The sequence below is a fragment of the Cupressus sempervirens genome, chromosome 11 (genome assembly GCF_028749045.1).
Source record: "Cupressus sempervirens isolate cs-2001-9-10 chromosome 11, ASM2874904v1, whole genome shotgun sequence".
Taxonomy (NCBI): domain Eukaryota; kingdom Viridiplantae; phylum Streptophyta; class Pinopsida; order Cupressales; family Cupressaceae; genus Cupressus; species Cupressus sempervirens.
The window spans coordinates 579,840,631-579,862,197 of NC_143128.1; the positions used below are offsets into that span (position 1 = coordinate 579,840,631).

The following is a 21,567-nucleotide window of genomic DNA, read 5'->3' on the forward strand; positions in this document are numbered from 1 at the left end:
TGCTTAGACTTAGTGTGTTTGGATGTGGGTTTCTTATACTTGGATTATTGAGAGGAGTTGGGCCCTTAAGCATGATTTGGGGTGGACTCCTAGTAACTGCATTTAGACAATCAGAAAAGGTGAATCAACTCTTCTAAGGATAACCAAAGGTTTTTCTTCATTTTCAATTGCATGTGAATGTGCATATGTGGAAGCATGGCATTTACCCCTAAGGAACACTCTAGGTAATTCATCTACATCTAATTCATAGTTGGTATTCTTTCCTTTTAATTAGATCATATTAACATGCTCCTCTATAGGTTCAAGCATGTTGATCACATTGTCCATGCTAGTGTAGGTATAGTTGATTTTAACATCTCCATTCTTTGGTTTGGAGGTTTCCTCGTGTTTATACATAGGGAAAGGTTCACTATAAGATTTTTGAACATTAGTCATTATTCCATCTATGCCAACCTTTTTATTATCAATAAGATCTTGAATGATGGTCTTGAGCCTCATGAAAATATCAATTTTATGTTCTTTTTTTCTATGGTAGTTGCAATGGTGGTCTTCATTCCACCATTTAAGTCTGATTTCTAGCTCATAAGGTTTGCAATTGTCCGACAAAGTGATTAACTTGTTTGTAAGAAAAGTCTTCAGAACCATATCAAGAAGGTCCCCTAAGGGTGTAAAATCGTGTGTAGGATTTGATGCCCATGAAGGTTTTCCCTTGGAGTCATCAAATTTGTTGGTCTCATTAGATTTGAAGAATCATCTTGAAGTTTTATAGCTTGGACTCCACTTGATGAATTAAACATTGACTCCTTAGGTTGAGGTATCAATAACACCATCATTAACAACATGCTTATTATTGTTCCAATATTTAGTTTTACTCTTATCTTTATTTATTTTTTTGTTGCCATCAAATTTATCTTTTGTTAAAGTTAAGTATCCCTTATTTGACCAAGACATCTTCTATGCAAAAAGAACTCTCTATCATAGTATCAAATAGTTTCTTTCTAAGGTCAAAATGTAATTCAAGGATAAGATTATTCAAAAACATATCAATCTTTTATTTTCTTTTGGGTATTTGACATGGGTGTATTGAATGCAACCTCCTCTATCTTTGAAAGAATGTGACAAAAGGCTCACCTTGTTTTTGTTTAAGATTACACAAGTCCAACATAGTGATTGGTTGTTCAATGTTGTAAGAGTAATATTGAACAAATGTTTGCACAAGTTCATCAAAGGACTTGAGTGGAGGTGAAATTTTAGTGAACCATTCCATAGCTTGATTGCCAAGGCTCCTAGGGAACAACCTCATGAGGTAAGTGTTCTCGTGCATAAATTCTATGCTTAAGGTATAGAATTTCCTAACATGATCATAAGGATCCTCATTCCCATAATACATTTCATATTTAGGAAATTCATTTTTTTGTGGAAATGTAGTCAAATATAAACCTTTGTCAAAAGGAAAAGGACATATAGAGTCAATAGAAAATGATGTGTCAGGATTCTCCTTTTCCTTCTACATGTATGAAACCTTATTTTTTAGTTCTTGTATTTCTTTCAATGCAACCTCTAAAGGTGATGATTCTCTCTTTTGAATCAATCTATCAACATCAAAGTTATGTGGAAGTTTTACCCCTCAAGAAACTAGATGCATGAAGTATTGATCACCATTTTGTTCTAAGCTCTTCCTCAAGAGATTTTGAAAATGATCATCTTGTTGAAAGCATAGGATATCATCTTTAGTAACCTTAGGACCTGAATCATTTCTATGTTGTTAGCCATGTGAGGCATGTCTAGTAGGAGGTGAGCCATATCTAACATCATGAGGTGATCTTGGAGATGTGCTTGGAGGTGAATTGTTTTCAAAGTTTCTATTATTGAGTTGTTGAGCCAAATGCCTTGTTTCCTCATCCAAGTAGGCTCATTTTCCTATTTCAATTTTTCTAAGTCTTTCATTCTCCTTAAATATCTCATTTATTCTCTTATCATGGTTCTCTATAGCCATAGTAAAAGATAAACTAGTCTTGGACATAGGTAAAGTAAGTGGTGTCTCAAAGATGTTACTAAGATGGTCAAACCAAGTTTCAAATTTTTCCTTAGGTGATTCATTAGAGATCACTTGGATTTCTTTTCCTTGACAATGTTGATGTCTAGTAGTCAAAGGTAACTCGTCAAAGCTAATGTTACATTACTTTCCTAGACAAATTTCATACCTAGTTACCACCAACATGTAACAGAATATACAAGCTAAGAGGACGACTCAAGCCCTTTGATGTCTAAACAAGGTAAGAAAAAAACCACTTATCGAAAGAGCAACAAAATGTGTAAAAATAGAAAAGATAGTAGCAAAGATAGACTTTCCACAAGGTTCTCAAGGTGCAAGTATGATAGACCCTATGTACGACACTTGTGAACAAGCAAAGCCAAGCCAAGATAAAAGAGATATGATAAAGATTTTGGACAAGTGAACAATTCTACAAACCAAGTGTGTACTCAAGAGATTGAAGTGATTTTTTCAGCCAGACACAACCTCTAATCTGTTGGAACAAAATAGAGATCAAATAGATCAAGTTTAAGCTACCCTAATCAATCGAGACAAGTTTCTAAGGAAAGAATCTTGAGGCAAAAATTGTACAATATTTCATAGTGAATCAGGCAATGCAAGGACAATAGGTTGACACTTCTCAATAAATTATGCCATATTGCAAATTGGTGTGATATTTTGGAAATAGGCTGTGCAATATTTCATAGAAAGACTAGGTGATAAACTATAGGAGTTTTGTGCGATACTTTAAACTGTCATATGATATTTCTCAGTATTGTAGGCAAACAAGAAAAATGTAACTGCAAAACAATCAAATTTTGACTATGAGACCTAGTTTGAATTGTTGTTTTTGATAGTTTGATAGGTTGGAATATTTTGATAGCAAGAAAGCTCAGTTATGATGTTAGTTTCATACTCAAGAAGCAAGATTTCAACTAGAAAATGTGATACATGCAATAGGCTTCAAACAATCAAGCAAGGGGCAAAGAAACCTTACATGATACAAACATATGGGGAGGTCTCAAAAAAAGAATTAAAAAAAAATGGACACTATCGTCATGTGCATGTCCAAATTATTTCCATGGGTCTTAGCACAAAATAAAGACATACCAAGCAAGATTTACCTAAAGGTCGCAGTATATGCTCAATAACTTTTCCCACAACTTCATGCCCAATTATCTCACACAAAGTGGTTGCCAATTAAGATATTGGCTTTGTCATAGAGTGCTACTAAGACATCTAACGGGACATATATGGTGAGTTAAATCTTTGGATGACTCGAGTAATCCACTTAAGCCAATCTTGCACAAATATATAGAGCGACTAAAATAGCATGGCTTCTAATCCTAAGTTCTTAGTAAGGGTCTCCATTCATAGAACCCCCTTGCTTCTAATACAAGAGTAGGGCCTTACAACCACAAGAGTAATCAAGCTAGAAATTTCTCCATGGTCACAATCCCATGAGCATCCTCAATAGAGTGAATGAAGATGCTATGTCCCTCTGAGACTTTAGTATTTGCCAAGGGCTTGTGCTTATAGTGGGTTGGAGTAGCTAGGTTCACTTGTTCCCACTTGTGTTGTTCTCATGAGATTTTGCTCTCAACGAAAGGCCCTCTAAAGATAAGAATATCACTCTCCCAAACACACCAAGCAAGAGTTAATTAAGGTTCCTAAAGAGTGACTTCTCTACTCACTTTCTTGATTCACACTAATGGGTTGGGATTTCTGATTGTCTTAGAAGGACAATAGCATACACTACTACCATCAACATGAACACTTACTAATAAGTTATTAAGTGTCTATGAAAATAAAATACTACTAAAAATAAACACGCTTTTTTTTTCTTTTTGCTTTTCTAGGGATGATATTTTAGATAACTGACAGGTGATAGAATGTTACTAAACACATATCATTTTTAAGATAGAGAAGTTTCACACAGTAGATCTATGAAGTGTCATATGATATTCCCTTTTGGAAAAATAAAAATGACAGATGTACAACTAAAAAATTAAAAAAATGAGCAAAAAGTGGAACTAGAAACTTGATTCCAATCCCACAATGGGCACCAAAAATGTATGCTCAAAATGTAGCACACTTCTATAAACCATTACACTTGAGAGAATCCATGAAGTAGGGAGTCTCAAGAAGCGACTTATAACTTCCTTCTATAAACCAAGATAAGTAACCCTTGCAAGGTGCACTACAAGATGTAAGATTCGATGCAGTAAGAACGATGAGATGTTAATATCCAAGGATTTCCAAGAGAAAAATAAAGTGCTACTAAGATTAAACAAAGATGATAATACAAGAGCTAATCTGTGATGCAATGCAATTACAAGGAAAGTAAATCTAATTCAAGTACAAGAAAAGTAAAAACTATTCTAATAATACAATATTACATTACCTCCTAATTAAGTTATGTGATCTAAGCTAATTACAATAAAGGAAATACTAATGTAAGATGCAAATAAAGTAAATAATAAATTAGTGTGCAAGTAAACAAGAGTGCAAGTGAGTGCTCAAGAATCCAAATGAAAGTGCAACAACATAACAATAGGATGAATGTCTAAGGTATGAGAATGTGAGGAGAGTCTCCTTTTAATGAGGTATTCATAGTTGAAGATTAAGAGGCAAAATCAAGGGTGGAGAATTATTCTCACTTTGACTTTGAGCTCAAGATTCACCAAAGGCAAAATCAAATGCAATTTTTAAGACAAAAGAGTGAGTAGAGGAGATTAAGAGGCAAAAGAGATTCCACTCACCTTGAAAAGTGTGCATTCAATGTGTAGACAAAAGTTTTTTCTTTTATTTTTAAATTAGGAAATTCCTTTTTCATGTGCACACATAAGATAAAAGAGGATTTATTTAAATAAAAGGATACATGTTATTCTGATTAAATAAAGACTTGGGATAAGGTGGTCAAACAACAGGATATAATTGCATAAGTATTTAATTAATGATTTGATCAAGGATTAATGATTGGATAATTATGCAAAATTAATCAAGCATAAGATGTAGTCTAGCATAGAGATTTTAAATATTGAAAAGGGGGCTTATAGTTTGCTAGACATTTTTGGGTGCCTCCCTCTCCAAATTGACACTGCCACAAAAAAAATTAGGTGTACTTTTGGTAGCAAGATCCTTTTAATTTTTTGGAGTGCAAGTTGGTGGGCATTAAGATACCTTGGCTTAGGTTTACCAACTTGATGATCAAGGCCAAATGAGATGGAATATATGTTTGGCACACCAAAGATTATCAAAGGTTTAATTGACGGCACCTAATCATTCATATTACTATTTTCCATAAATTTCGCTTGTAGGGCATCAAGCTCCTCTTGGAGCCACTGGTTAATGGTAATAAAACAATAATGGTTGTTACCAGGATTCACATTTTTGGGAGCCTTGTTTGATGATGAAGGGCTACTTTTGAGTTTGACAAATAGAAAATCTTTCCTCCTATGCCCCTCCTTTTTGTGCAAGAAGTAAACATTCAAAACACCAAGGAAGGTAAGAGGGCACAAGAAGTGATGGCCATCAATTTCAAAGTATAATTTATTAGGAACTTCAATCCAAAGATTAATAGCAAGTAAAACCCTAGCATCAAAACTATTGAATTAATTTAAATTTAAAATGGAGAAAAGAGGATTTAAATAAATTCATGAATGTATTTATTTAATTTAGGGAGATGATACTATAGGAAAATTTAATTAATTGATTTTCCTAGAAGGAAATAGAGGAAATGGGAGATTAATTATATAATTAATAAAATAGATTTAGAAGAAGAGTTAGTACAATTTAGTTTGATCAAATGTCTAAAGAACAAATTTAGGTGTCTATAATTTGTTGGAAAAATAAAAATCGTCAAAAAATTTAAGAAAAAGAGTTACACATTTTAATTTCATTTTATTTGTTGACTAAAATAAATTATGGAATTTATAAGTGAATATTGAAAAAAAATTGTTGTATTGACGATTCCTCAAAGTAAGGATTATATTGGTTTAATTCTGACATCTTTATGCTAGATAAAATCTTATTGAAACACATGTTTTTCTTCAAAGAAACAATAAAATATTCATTGAATCTTATAATGCAATTTAGCGCATGTAAATGATTAAAATGAAAAAAATTAAATATAAATGATATAAAAATATATATTTTAATATTATTTACATATTCATATATACTTCTAGGTGAATATAAACTTAAATATATAGATGTTTTGCCTTCAATTTGAGAAGCCTTACTATGCATATCATTAAGATCTCAAGTATGTGTCCAAATATATTAGCAATGGTAATTGAATGATTAAAGAGAGACTCCTTATGTGAGTGCTTTAGGTGACATGCACAAAGGAGCAAATCCCAAATGTATTTTTCATATTTTGAATCTCAAAGCCCATTGGTTTCAAAGTTGTTCTTTCCTTCGTAAAAGAATGAGTCTTGTCCTAAAATAATTTGCTTGTCATATTAACTTAGATGATGACTATGGATGGTATTGTAGATCAAAATCTCAACTTTTGTATCTTATGTTAACGTGTGTGTGATAACTCAAAGTAGCATCCCTTGTGCTCAATATTACAACATCCATAGTCATCAACATACATATTCATCAATTCGATAATCACTTGTTAGATTTATTTGTTCATAAAAATATTAAGTTATCTAATGTTTAAAGTCATAATATTACAAATAAATTCTTCATCCATATATTTTTCCCACAAACCACCATACTTAGATTACACGAAATAGATATAACATTTTATCCATACAATTGTCGTGGATTCCATTGGAACTACCCTCGTTTACCATTTAAATAAAATACAAAATGTCAATTAGTTTCATCAACAATAAAAAAAATTAAATCTACACCATGTGTCCCAAAACCCTTGGCATACCTACATATAAGAGTATATGCATAATAGAAAAGTGGGGAGGATTATTAAGCACTCCAAAGTAAAGACTAATAGACTAATGATATCCCTTATATCCATGAGAATCAATGAATACAAACCATAAAACAACTCAACACATTCAAAGTTCTACATGCCCAACTTGATTCTCAAAGTCCATTGACATTTTCTAAATGTGAGGACTATACTCCAAAGTACTTTATTTATTGTTAGCTTATGAAGGTGTTTATATTTCACATTATAAATATAAGTGTCATGTTTAAAAGGGAATCATGTTCTAAAACATTTTATTTATTGTTATTTTATGAAGGTGTTTATAGATAGCATTATAAATCTGATTGACATGTTTAAAACTTATGTCAATCGTGATAAATGAACCTACAATAGTGACTTACATTTTTTTGGAGGAAGAGATTCCTCCAAAATTGCGAAAGATGAATTTTCGGCCCAAAAACTTTTGATAGAAAGTAATCATATAGTTTTGATAGAAATTATAAAAGTTTCAATTGAAACTACTTTTGAAGTTAGTTTCGATTAAAACTAATCAAACAAAAAAATGGTCCTAAATAGTTTAGATTGAAACTATTTAGGATAAAAAATTGGCCTAAATAGTTTCGAGAAACTATTTAGTTTCGAAAAACTATTTAGTTTCTAGAAATAGTTTCGATAGAAGCTATCTAAAAACTTTCAATAGAAAGTTAGTTTCGATATAACAAACTAGATGGCTTTTACAAAGTCTATAATATTTTCAGTCGTTTGCATGGCTTCCAAGCTCAATTGCTAGGTTCAGATGGAGGATTGAAGACATGTCATTTTGCATGACACAAATACTCAGAATGAGCTTTCTAATGAATGTAGATTTGATACATTTTAAATTTTTGAAGTATACAATTTTTTACGTTAATTGAATAGAGGTTCATTATAAAAAATAAACCTATATATTGAATGCTCATGGAAAAATAGTAACTAAGAGAAAAAATAAATTGAAAAATAACTACAATCCCCATATTTGAATCCACTTTTAATCAAAAAAAGAAAATTTGAAATTGGATAAATGTATAATAAGTTACATGTGTCAAAAGCCATGTATGTCCAAATTAGTGTTAGGCCAACTTTAAACTCTACTAAATTTTGAAATACTAAAGATAAAGAAATCAGATCACCTCCACAATTTTGGTATGGATGTTGATAAACTAAATTTGAAAGAATCACATTGACGTCTATTGTAAAGAAAAGTTGTGTCAAAAACAATGTCACTTTTTAAAATTCAGATTTTTGATAACATATCAATTTTCGTGGGAGAAAAATTAATTCAATCAAATCAATTTTTTTTTTTTAAAATTAAAAATATATTTAGAATCTACACAGAAAATCCTAAAAGACTCTAATTTACTTCATCTTCAAATTCCTAACTAGGGGAGAGGACCCAGTAGTTGGGCGTGTATCAATTGTTGTGATGGTTGTTGTGATCTTTTGATCCAATTATTGTAACAATACAACCTATTGATTGAGCAAAAAAAATTGACTTTTATGTCTTTATTCATCAGTATTTAATAGACATTAAATCATTACAAATTTACAAAGCATATATCATTGATTTACTAAATTTGAAACAAGTTCTGCACAAGGTACATTCTTTATATACTTCACATCAAACAATGTAAAATGATAGTTTTCAAATATAAAATTACTTTATACACAATATAAAGAAACAAGTTCAAAATATTATATTTAAATGTGTTCAATTTTACAAAAGAAAATGCCCAAACATATGGACAAGACAAAACTGATAACTTGCTTATAAGTATTAAGCAATGTGCCTTTTTTAATAACTTCCAATACCATTACAGATATAATCATATAAATCAATGTACACTTGGAGTGTATGACAAGCAAACTGGAGTACCTATGTTCAAAATATGGAGTACCTGCATTCAATATATGGAGTGATGTGAGCTCATCAATCCAAACAAATCGAGCAATGAATGAAACACATTTTAAAAAAAAATCTGAGTCATATCAAACAATTAATGCAACAAATCAAAATTTAGACTAAGAATGTCATGGATCAAGCAAATTTTACAACGAATCAAAATGTAGACTGAGAATGCCACAGATCAAGCAATTTCCAAAATCCAAACCATTAATGCAAATTTCTACAAAATCCAAACCATTAATGCGGATTTCTACAAAAAAGACACCGATGAAAGCTCTTTCCAAAATTCAAATTCAAATTCTTGGAGGGAATAAAAAATCTATTAATAGGGCATTTCATGAAAGAGATATTTTACAATGCCAATTACAATCTCTGTGACTAGAAAGACTTGCAATGACATCTGTTGTGAGCAATCTGTGAGCACAGAATCCTTGTTTTAACATTGTGTCAGCATTCTCTCTGTGTCAACATTCTCTCTATGGGTTTATTGAGCAATCTAAGCACAGTTGTGTCAGCATTCTCTTTGTGGGCTTATTCTAGAATATCTGACAAGGACTGCATAGAGGAACTGGATAAAGAAAAATATCCAAGTAGTCAACATATCAAGGCTTAAGATCACAGTCCAGGTATTATACCAAATAATTATAGATCTATTTTTCAATGTAGTTACTGAAGTATTTTATAAGCCACATACTAAAAAAAATCTATCATAATCCATAATATAACTTTGTTATAATCCACATATAGTATGCTATTATCTCTGAAAATATAATCCATTCTATAAAATGCTATTATCTCTAAGAATATAATCCATTTTATAAAATCTGTTATAATCTATATAGTTTGCTGTTATTTCTGAGAACATACTATTGTTATTGCAGCTATGAGTTTTGAATTTCTCAAAAGTGTTGTCAATAATAGCAAATGCTATTATTGCTGCTAAAAATGTTATTTCTTCCAAAAATAACAACATACTATATAAATTATGCCACAATCCATTTTATATATTTGTTGAAATTCATAAGCCACATACTATATAAAGTCTGTCATAATCGATAATATAACTTTGTTATAATCCACATATAGTATGCTATTATCTTTGAGAATATAATCCATTCTATAAAATCTATTATAATCTATATATGTTGCTATTCATGTACCATATCATTGTATGCATGCTCCATATTTTACAAATTTTGCAATAGCATATATGAAAATGCCAGCAGAGTCCATTTTTGTGAAGAATGACAGCAGATTACATTTCTTTGAAAAATGACAATAGACTACATTTATGTCATGTACAGTCCATTGAATATTTAGATGATTAAGAAGTTTTTGAGTACAAAATGGATTATGGCGAATCTATGGATATTAGTGTACTATTGTTCCCAAAAATAATAGCATAACATATCATGGAGTATAACTAAAAAAAATAGCATAATATATGATGGATTATAACTAACCATATGATGGAATATAATAGAACTGTGACAATTTCATTTCTAAGAGAGTTACTGAACAATTATCTTCTCTCAAATGCTATGTTAGTCCTGCCATATGGTGTAAGTGTAAACATATCATTTGTATGCAAAAAAATTGTTCAGTATATCTCTTAGACATGATATTTTCTTTGCAAAACTATATTTAATAATTCAATCAAATATTGAAACTTTCCATAATATTTCTTATGCTAGTTAATATATGATGTTTTGTATTTAGACATTATGACAACAGGAAAGAGAAGAAGCAAAAGAACTGCTCGAAAATTGAAACCTCGCTATCCACGAGGTGTTAAATTACATGTGGTTGACTCTGATGATGGGGACCATTCTGCCAAGCCAACTCTTGTTAACACAAATCATGATCTTGTTGCCCAAAATATAGATGGTCATAATGGAGCTGTCAAATCTTCTCAATGTCACAAAAATAAGAAAAAGTGCCAAGAAATTCAGTGGATAGAAGAGGATATGGAGCATGCCATTGAAGATGTTGAAGATAATTGCTTTTCAATAAGAGGGGCAGCAAAGAAGTGGGGCATCCCTATGAGCAGCTTATCATATTGGTTAGCAGGGCTCACCACAACAATAATTAGGGGACCACCAACGATTCTCTCCTTGGAAGAAGAGCTAGAAGTTGTTCAGTGGTGTAAAGATTTAGCACAATTGGGTCGCAGATTAGAGGTTATTCATCTTAAGTCACATGTGGCTCACATCTGCCAAACAAGGCCAAATCCATTCAAAAATGGCTTACCAGGTAGATTATGGTGGGTTGGATTTCGCAAACACCATCCAGATTTGACAATAAGGACTGCAGAGGGTCTAGATAGGGATAGAGTAGTGATGCTACGACCAAGTATTGTGGCAGATTTTTATGATAACTTGTCAACATTGTATGATTCTAATCATTATGAACCAACACACATATGGAACTGTGATGAAACAGGGGTTCAAGCAGGAAGAAATTGTGGTATGAAAGTGATTGCAAAGTTGGGAAGTAGAAGTGTGCCTCAAGTCTTATCAAAAATTAGAGAATGGATCACAGTACTCTGCTGTATAAATGCAGCAGGTAATAAAATACTAGGTTTCTATCTTTTCAAGGCAAAAAAAAAACTTAAGAATTACATTGCAAATTGTGAACCGGGAGCTTGCATGGCAGCACAAGAACATGCTTGGATGACAAAGGAGTTATTCTTAAATTGGCTACATCACTTTGCTAGATCTATTCCAGTTGGTGCTTCACCTACAAATAGGCATCTCCTCATTTTTGATGGACATAGAAGCCATATTGCATTTGCTACAATTCAAGAGGCAAGATCTCTAGGCATTGATCTTCTTACACTGCTTGCTCACACTAGTCATCGACTTCAACCTTTAGATGTAAGTGTATTTTCTCCATTCAAAGGATATTTCAAATTTGAAATGTCAAAATGGATGGCCAAACATCCACACATAGAAATAAGAAAAATGGAATTAGCAGAACTTGCAAGCAAAGCTTTCAAACTAGCCCTTGTGCCTGATAATATTACAGCTGGTTTTCAAAGGACTGGAATTTGGCCATTGAATAGAGATGCTCTTTGTAATGACATGAAGCCAAGTGATGCATTCAATGTTGAAGATGAAAATGATGTTGCAAACAATACTGCAAATGATATTGCAAATTATGCTGTAGGAATTGAAATCATTTTACAAATAGCTGGTTATGAGGGTGATGCCATTGAAAAATGTGTGGCAGAAATGATACAAAAGCAAGAGCATCCAAATGCAAACACAAGTTCAACAGTAGATGATGTGATGACACAACAACAAGAGCATCCAAATCCAAACACAAGTTCAGCAACAAATGATGTGATGACACAACAACAAGAGCATTCAAATGCAAACACAAGTTCAGCAACAAATGATGTGATGACACAACAGCAAGAGTGTCCAAATGCAAACACAAGTTCAGCAGCAAATGCCATGATGATACAACAGTAAGAGCATCCAAATGCAAACACAAGTTTAGTAGCAAATGATGCGTTCTCACCAACACATATTAGCCAGACACAATTTGAAAATGATCTGCATGATGAAATGAGTTTGCCAACACAGTTTGATCCACCTATTTGGATTAAAGAGGGAGCAAAGGAATTGGGACTGCAGATTGATTTTCAAAATGAAGACATTTCACTATCCATTCCTTCTCCACTTCCAATGCCAAGAGATGAGGTGGTTCATTATTATGCTGAAACAAAAAATTGGGAAACTTCAGATTTGGAACCTAATGAAGATGAAGATGGCTACACTAAACATAATGTAGATGCATTTAAGACACCTGTAGCTTTTGAGATAGAAGATGAACAAATGGTATGTAGCCAAGGATCATTAAGAAGTTTTTTGAAGCTACCAATCGAAAGGGTTGCAAAGAGATCCATTCCATCAGATAATTCTACTCTTAGATTGGGAAGAATGTCATGTCCCCTATTCAAATAATTTAAAAAAAAAAAAACTTTGTTAAGGCAGGCAGGCTCCAAAAAGGTGAAATTTCGGAAAAAGGGGTTAATCTTTGGAAACCAATGGACTAATAAATAAAAATTATTATTAAATTATATTTTATTAATCCCTCTTGGACGTGAGTTAGGGTTATGCCCTCTTTAAAAGGGGTTTGGAGGCATTTTGGGCTCATTCTACATCTTGATTCTTGCTAATTTTCTTGTTGTTCTTCAGAGGCTGCCAAACCTGTGGAGAAGGAGACCCAAGAACGAGAATTTGCAGGTTTCCAGGAAGGCTAAGGATGGGAGTTTGAAGCCATTCCATGTGCATGCTCATACAGAGTTTTCCTTTGTGCTGAATAGTGCCGATTTGGGTGTTTTCGGGGTTGTTTTTTGTTTGAGTTTGGGTTTTCAGTTGAGTGTTTCATATTAGTTTGGTTTGCTGCTGTATTTCAGACTTTATGATGTTAAAATAGAGCTGAATATATGTATTGGGTTGTGATTAAACTTCTGAGATAGTTTATGAGTGTTTTGTGGTGTTTCCGGGCATTTTTGTGTTAATTTCGGGAGCCCGATTGAGCATAGTTTTGCCCTACATTTGTGAGCTGTTGTGTAAAGGCTATACAAATCTGGAAATGTCATTTTGTAGGCTGTTATGCTGCTAAAATTTTTGTAAAAATGTCCATTTTCAGATTTATTAATAATTTGTGAAGTTGTGAAGTTTTTGGCACTAATTTGGACATACCCGATTTGGGTTTTATTGGGAAATTGACAGATCTTTGTAATATTGGTTGTTTGATTTTAAAGTTCTGATTTGAGGCTAGAAATATCAATAAAAATTAGTAAAGGGACATTTCAGTGGTATCAGAGCCGTGATCTTGCCAGCCAGATCTTGCATGTCAGTTTTAACAACTACCCAGATCTTGCATGTCAAGTTTTGATAACTACCCAAATCTTGCATGTCATATTTTATGATTGCATGCAACTAAGTGAAAGAGAAAAAAGATATTTGCAGCGAGAAAAGAATAAATAAATTTTGATCAAACCCCTAGTTGAAAGCAAAAGTACAAAATTCAAGGAAGAAAAAAGTATGGCTGATCGAGATGAGACGACAAAGAAATTCTTCCAAGACATCCAATATACTCAGAAGCAAACAGTGGATGGTTTGGCGGAAACTAGAGAGGCTTTGCGAATATTGACAGAAAAATTACAAGGAATTGCATCTATTAATGAGAAAGGGAGCACTTCAGAGGAGCCGAGAAATGGGAGATCCACACCATCTAAATCAACCAAATCTATTTTCTTGCCTGCAGATGAGCCACCAGTACCAAATCCAGCCATTAATCCAGTGGAAGAGGTTACAGGTAATTTGATTACATTAAGAGCTACTTACAATGGCTTAGATGATGACTTTCGTAGTTCAGTTACTTTTAGAGAATATGTGGATATGATGAACGCTTTGATGCCTAAGAAAGAGAACAGGAGGGAGCATGACACAAGTGGAAGAGAGCTCAAAAATAAAATAAGAAAGTTTACAGAACCTACTTTTGATGGAACAAATAAAATTTCAGCTAGAGCATGGCTACAAAAATTACAAACTTTCTTCACACTTAACCCCATGAAAGAGAGTGATGCTATTCAATTTGCAAGTCTACACTTGGAAGATGCAGCCTATGATTGGTGGTATCATGGAATGACTACTCAAGGTCACGATCAAGTAACTACATTTGAAGATTTTAGTCAAAGGGTGATAGATAGATTTGACCTCAAGGATGATGAAGAGTACTTTAAAGAATTGTCAAAGTTGAAGCAAAACAAATCAGTTAATGAGTATATAGAAGAATTTCAAAAAGTGGCTGTTATGGTACCTGATATGAGTGAAAAGAGGATCGTTTATCTTTTTCTTGATGGTTTAGAAGATTCTGTTAAGGGTTTGGTTAAGGCTTTCTCACCCTCAACCTTACAGGAAGCTATCAAAAGAAGCTTGCAACTTGAAACTTGAATGCCTATGAAATCAATCACTAATCAAAAACCCCCAAATCTTTGGCAACATAAGGAAAATTTTCAGAAAAAGACTTTCCCAACACTACCACCAAAAGATGTGACAAATGTGGCAAAAAAGAAGGTAGATGAAGAGACTAGGAGTGAATTATGAAGGAAAAAGCTTTGTTTTACTTGTAGAGAACCATGGGTTCCAAGACACAGATGTTTGGGGAAAGGTCAAGTGCACTATATTGAAGTTGCTTCAGAATCTGATTCAGATGAGCATGAGGAATTTCATGATACTAAGGAGGAGGTAGAAGAAGAGAAAGTAAAAGAAATCAGCAAGGATGGCACTTTAGCAGCATTATTAGGAGTCCCAAGATACCATCCCTTCCGAATTCGAGGGGTACTAGCAGGGCAAAGGTTGACTGTTCTTCTTGATAGTGGGGCAACTCACAATTTTATTGATGAGGGATTTGTCATAAAAAGAGGGCTTAAAGCAAAAGATTTTGAGGGATTCAATGTTACTGTAGCTGATGGATTCACTATGCCTTGCACACGGGTGGTGAAACAACTCAAGATGACCTTAGGAGATTATGAGTTATGTGATGACTTCTATGTGGTTGGTATTGGGGAGACAGATCTTGTATTGGGTGTTCAATGGTTGCACTCTATCGGAGGCTATTACATGAACCATCAAACTATGGAGTTTAAATTTCATTCCAATGGGAAAGAAGTCATATTGAGAGGGTTATCGAATGGAGCACCTAAGGCGGTCTCTGCAAAGAGGATGGAGAGGACTTTTCGAAGAGGACAAGTAACATGGGCAGCAGGAGTCATAATCCAACCAACAAGCTCTCCAAAGAATCAAGGTAATTTCCATTTTGAAATTCAAAATATTCTTAATAAGAATAGTATAGTTTTCAATGATTTGCCTCCAAGATTACCACCAGATAGAGGTTTTGAGCATGTTATAGAGTTAGAACAGGGTGCCAAACTAGTTATAACAACCCCATACCGCCATCCAAGAGGTTATAAGGAAGAAATTGAAAAAACTATTAAAGAACTCCTGGACATGGGATTCATAAGGCCTAGCTCTAGTCCATTTGCATCATCTGTGGTACTTGTCAAGAAAAAGGATGGTACAATGAGAATGTGTATAGACCACAGGGCTCTAAACAAGAAGACCATAAAAAATAGGTATCCCATACCACGCATAGATGAACTCATTGATGAGTTACATGGTGTTGTATACTTCTCAAAAATTGACTTAAGATCAGGCTACCATCAAATCCAAATGAGGAGTGAAGATGTGGAAAAGACTGCTTTCAGATGTCACTATGGGAACTTTGAATTTCTTGTTATGCCATTTGGACTCACTAATGCACCTGCAACATTCCAATCTTGTATGAATAAGGTATTCAGTCAACATCTTCGAAAATTTGCTTTGGTATTTTTTGATGATATCTTGATATACAGTAAAACATGGGAAGATCATCTAAAGCACATAGACACTGTTTTGGGAATCTTGGAGCAGCAATCCTTCTATGCTAAGCTATCTAAATGTGAGTTTGGTTTGATAGAGATCCTATATTTGGGACATATTATAAGCTCTAAAGGAGTACAGGTTGATCAACAAAAAATCCAGGCAATTTTGGATTGGTCTCCACCCACTAATCTTACACAATTGAGAGGTTTCTTCGGGTTGTGTAGCTACTATAGGAGATTTGCCAAGGGTTTTTCTCAGCTTGCTGCCCCTTGACTGATTTGACAAAGAAAGGAGCTTTTGTTTGGACAGAAGAGGCACAAAAAACATTTGATAAGCTTAAGGAGGTAATGAGTTCATGCCCTGTGCTTGCAATTCCAGATTTCTCTTTACCTTTTGTTGTTGAATGTGATGCTTCGGGAGAAGGTATAGGGGCTGTCCTAACTCAAAGGGGACATCCAATAGCATTTGAGAGTCGAAAATTAAATCAATCAGAGAAAGGGTACTCCATCTATGATAAGGAAATGTTGGCAATCATGCATGCACTTCATAAGTTTAGACAATATTTGGTATGTGGGAGATTCATTGTAAAGACAGACCATAATAGCCTCAGGTTCTTCTTGAACCAAAGGGATTTGAATGATCGTCAACAAAAATGGGTAAGCAAATTGCAAGCTTATGATTTTGATATTGAATACATGAAAGGAAAGAATAATGTGGTTGCTGATGCTCTCTCAAGAAAGCCCACTTTGTGTTCCTTATCATCTATCTCTGCTGATTGGAAAGTCTCCATAATTTTAGAGTATGCTAAAGATTCATTTGCCACCAAGATTTTGGATAAGTTAGTGGATGATAATAGGTACAAGGTTGTTGATGAATTGATTTATTACAAGAACAGGATCTTCTTAGTGCCAGGGTCAAAAACTTAAGGAGAGGATATTGAGGGCCTTTCATGACACACCTTTGGCTGGTCACCAGGGATACTTCAAGACATACAGGCAAATTCGAGAGTGGTTTTCATGGAAGGGTATGAAGGAGGATGTCCTTAAACACATTAAGGAATGTATGGTATGCCAACAAAGCAAGAGTGAGCAAAATTTTCCTGCAGGGTTGTTGCAGCCACTTCCTATTCCCGAACAAAAATGGGAAAGTATTTCCATGGATTTCATCACTGGGTTGCCCAAGGTTCAAGGTAAGGATTGCATATATGTGGTGGTAGATAGACTAACTAAGTATGCACATTTCTTTCCTATCACATCTGATTTCAAGGCATCACAAGTGGCCGAATTGTTCTTCAAGGAAATTTTTAGATTACATGGTTTGCCTAGAAACATTGTTAGTGACCGGGACAGTAGATTCCTCAGCTCTTTTTGGAAGGAGCTCTTTCATTTGGCAGGAACTGAACTCACTCCCAGTACTAGCTATCACCCTCAAACAGATGGACAAACAGAGATAGTTAATAAATGGATAGAAGGATATTTGAGGAACTATGTTTCAAATCAACAACATGCTTGGGTGAAATGGTTACACCTAGGGGAGTATTGTTACAATACATCTCATCACATGTCTATTGGTATGCCTCCTTTTCGTGCTCTTTATGGTTATGATGCCCTTTCCTTTGTTGATCTAATACTTTCCGATAGCAGAGTACCTGTAGCAAGTGATTTCATCAAGCAAAGCCAAGACATAATAAGGTCCCTCAAGGATAATCTACAACATGCACAAAACCAACAAAAGATATATGCTGACAGGAAAAGGATTGAAAGATCTTTTGAGGTGGGAGATTTGGTATTTGTTAGGTTGCAGCCATATAAGCAAAGCACCTTGAAGAGAAGTGGGGCAGAGAAACTCAAGCCAAGGTTCTATGGGCCTTATAAAATCATCAAGAAGGTAAGAGAGGTAGCTTATGAATTGGAGCTCCCACCAAACAGCAAAATACATAATATTTTTCATGTATCTTGCTTAAAGAAGGTTCTAGGCCAGCAAACCATAGTATCTACAGAATTACCACCTCTTGATGATGAAGGGAAATTAGTTTTGATACCAGAGGAGATTTTGGATAGAAGAGAGAAAAGGTTGAGAAATAGGAGCATCATAGAGCATTTGGTCAAATGGAAAGGATTACCACTAGAGGATGCAACTTGGGAAGGAGAACATATTCTTGAGAATTCCAACCTTCATTGCTTGAGGACAAGCAATATTTGGGAGGGGAGGACTTGTCATGTCCCCTATTCAAATAATTTAAAAAAAAAAAAACTTTGTTAAGGTAGGCAGGCTCCAAAAAAGTGAAATTTCGAAAAAAGGGGTTAATCTTTGGAAACCAATGGACTAATAAATAAAAATTATTATTAAATTATATTTTATTAACCCCTCTTAGATGTGAGTTAGGGTTATGCCCTCTTTAAAAGGGGTTTGGAGGCATTTTGGGCTCATTCTACATCTTGATTCTTGCTAATTTTCTTGTTGTTCTTCAGAGGCTGCCAAACCTGTAGAGAAGGAGACCCAAGAACGGGAGTTTGCAGGTTTCCAGGAAGGCTAAGGACGGGAGTTTGAAGCCATTCCATGTGCATGCTCATACAGAGTTTGCCTTTGTGCTGAATAGTGCCGATTTTGGTGTTTTCAGGGTTGTTTTTGGTTTGAGTTTGGGTTTTCAGTTGAGTGTTTCATATCAGTTTGGTTTGCTGCTGTATTTCAGACTTTATGATGTTAAAATAGAGCTGAATATATGTATTGGGTCATGATTAAACTTCTGAGATAGTTTATGAGTGTTTTGTGGTGTTTCCGGGCATTTTTGTGTTAATTTCGGGAGCCCGATTGAGCATAGTTTTGCCCTACATTTGTGAGCTGTTGTGTAAAGGCTATACAAATCTGGAAATGTCATTTTGTAGGCTGTTATGCTGCTGAAATTTCTGTAAAAATGTCCATTTTCAGATTTATTAATAATTTGTGAAGTTGTGAAATTTTTGGCACTAATTTGGACATACCCGATTTGGGTTTTATTGGGAAATTGGCAGATCTTTGTAATATTGGTTGTTTGATTTTAAAGTTCTGATTTGAGGCTGGAAATATCAATAAAAATCAGTAAAGGGACATTTCAAAGAAAATCTCAAATACTTACATCTAATGAGTACATAACAATGCAAGAGCAGCAAGAAGCAAGGAAGGTTGAACTTAAAGAGTTGAAAGAAAGGAAGAAAAAGCAATTGGAGGAAAAGAAGAAGAATCAAATTGAGTTGAGAAAAAGGAAGGATGAGCAAAAAAATGAAAGACAAATTATTAAAAAAAGAAAACAAGAGGAAAAGGTGCAACAACAGAAGGAGAGGGAATTGAAAAAGAAAGAAAAGTTGGACTGCAGAAAAGGTAAGCTAGGAAAAGGCAACAATGGACCTACAAATATTGGTGAGGGGAGTTCATTAATGACTTCTCTTGAACACCATCAAATTGTAAATGACATATTCAATAATATATCCCATGTATACCCTACTCTAGATAACCAACAGCTTGGTTATGACACCATTTCAAAATCAAATGCAAACAGAGCAGGGAGTACTATATCCCATGTATACCCTACTCCAGATAACCAACAGCTTGGTTATGGAACCATTTCAGAATCAAATGCAAATAGAGTAGGCCAACATAGTACTCCATCAACCCCCTTACCTGAGCATCATCAAATTTTGAGGGATATGTACAACATTTTATCCCCTCACTATGCTGCCCTTTAGAATAACCAAGCAACTAGTAGCCAAAGCCCCCCTCATTCTCCAATAAAACAATTCCAAATTGGTAGACTATTGGATGAAAATATGTTTGGGTATTTGATTCCTATTACCCCATAGGTTGATTCAGCTAGTCCAAGGAAGGATAAAACTAATAGTACTGAGGAGGAGGCAGAAAATCCTACAAATGATAGTACTGAGGAGGGACCAAATGCCTCTCCTGGCTTCATGGTGAACTAATGATGCTGCAATGACAAATGAAGAACAAATTTTTTTGTTTGTGAGCTAATGATGTGGAAATGTAGAGACAATTGTTTTGGACAACAAAACAATTTTGCTATAGACTGGTCATTTTGCTATAGACTAGTCATTTTGCTACAGACTAGTCATTTTGCAATGCAGAGACAATTGTTTTGGACAGCAAAACAATTTTGCTATAAACTAGTCATTTTGCTACAGACTAGTCATTTTGCAATGCAGAGACAATTGTTTTGGACAGCAAAAGAATTTTGCTATAGACTGGTCATTTTGCTACAGAACAGTCATTTTGCTATCAAACTAATTAGCACTTATAAATTGATTGTAACTCCATAAAATTGTATCTTGTCAAGACTGAAATGGAAATCTATAGACTAGTTATTTTGCTACAAACTGGTCATTTTGGTATTAGAATACTTAATGCTTAGAGATTGAATATAGCTCTATATAATTGCATCTTATCAAGACTGAAATGGAAATCTTTTCATAAATTGATACTTAATGCTACAGACTATTCTAGTAATTAGAAAACCAAAGTATATTGTAAATTTAATAAAAGAAATAAACAATACTTATTTTGTAGATTGCAAGACTGGACTCCAAAAAGAATTTATCAAACAAAATCCTTTGCAACAAACTTATAAATTCCAAAAAGAAAGAAAAATCATGGATGGGTCATTGCCCAATAAGGTCTTTTAGACCTTACCTGCTCAGAAAAGCGTCAAATTCTTCATAATTTTTGTGTCAATAGACACATTTTACAAGTGAGTGAAACCCTTATCTTTTTGCAACTTGCATGTAAACAAAAAACATAGTCAAAACATGTCAATGGATAATAAAAGTAATAGAAGTTCAATGTTCAAACCCTACCTATTATAGTATAGAATACAAACCCTACTAAAATTCATTTTTAAGATCAAACACTACCTATTCCAATGGCCACAAGCAGCACACCATGAATATCTTCCAGCTCTTCTTCTGAGGCAGGGTAGAAACATCCCACAATGTTTTTGTACTGTGATTCCAAGAAGATTAAGATTAAAGAGAGCACAAGCTTGGAATCCTTAATCCATGTCATTTTGAGCACTAGCGAAGATTACTAGAATTACAATTTTCACATAAGCTATTGAACCAAATAACACACACACAACACCCGATTGTAACACCCTCTGAAATGCTAATGGACTTGAACACTGATGAAAATATAACATTAGTGCTCGAGAAGAGCTCAAGCATTAATGCCCCTGCAATTTATTCAGAGGAAGTGGAGA

General features: G+C 34.0%; 1 long non-coding RNA gene across 1 annotated transcript; it reads right to left on the bottom strand.

Annotated features, from left to right (window-relative positions):
• Positions 1 to 8,648: 8,648 nt before the first annotated feature.
• Positions 8,649 to 21,081, bottom strand: LOC149530982 (uncharacterized). Its single transcript, XR_016358587.1, has 2 exons — positions 21,003 to 21,081; positions 8,649 to 8,872 (listed from the first exon to the last, which is right to left on the bottom strand). It is a non-coding gene; the product is annotated as an uncharacterized LOC149530982 (long non-coding RNA).
• Positions 21,082 to 21,567: the final 486 nt, after the last annotated feature.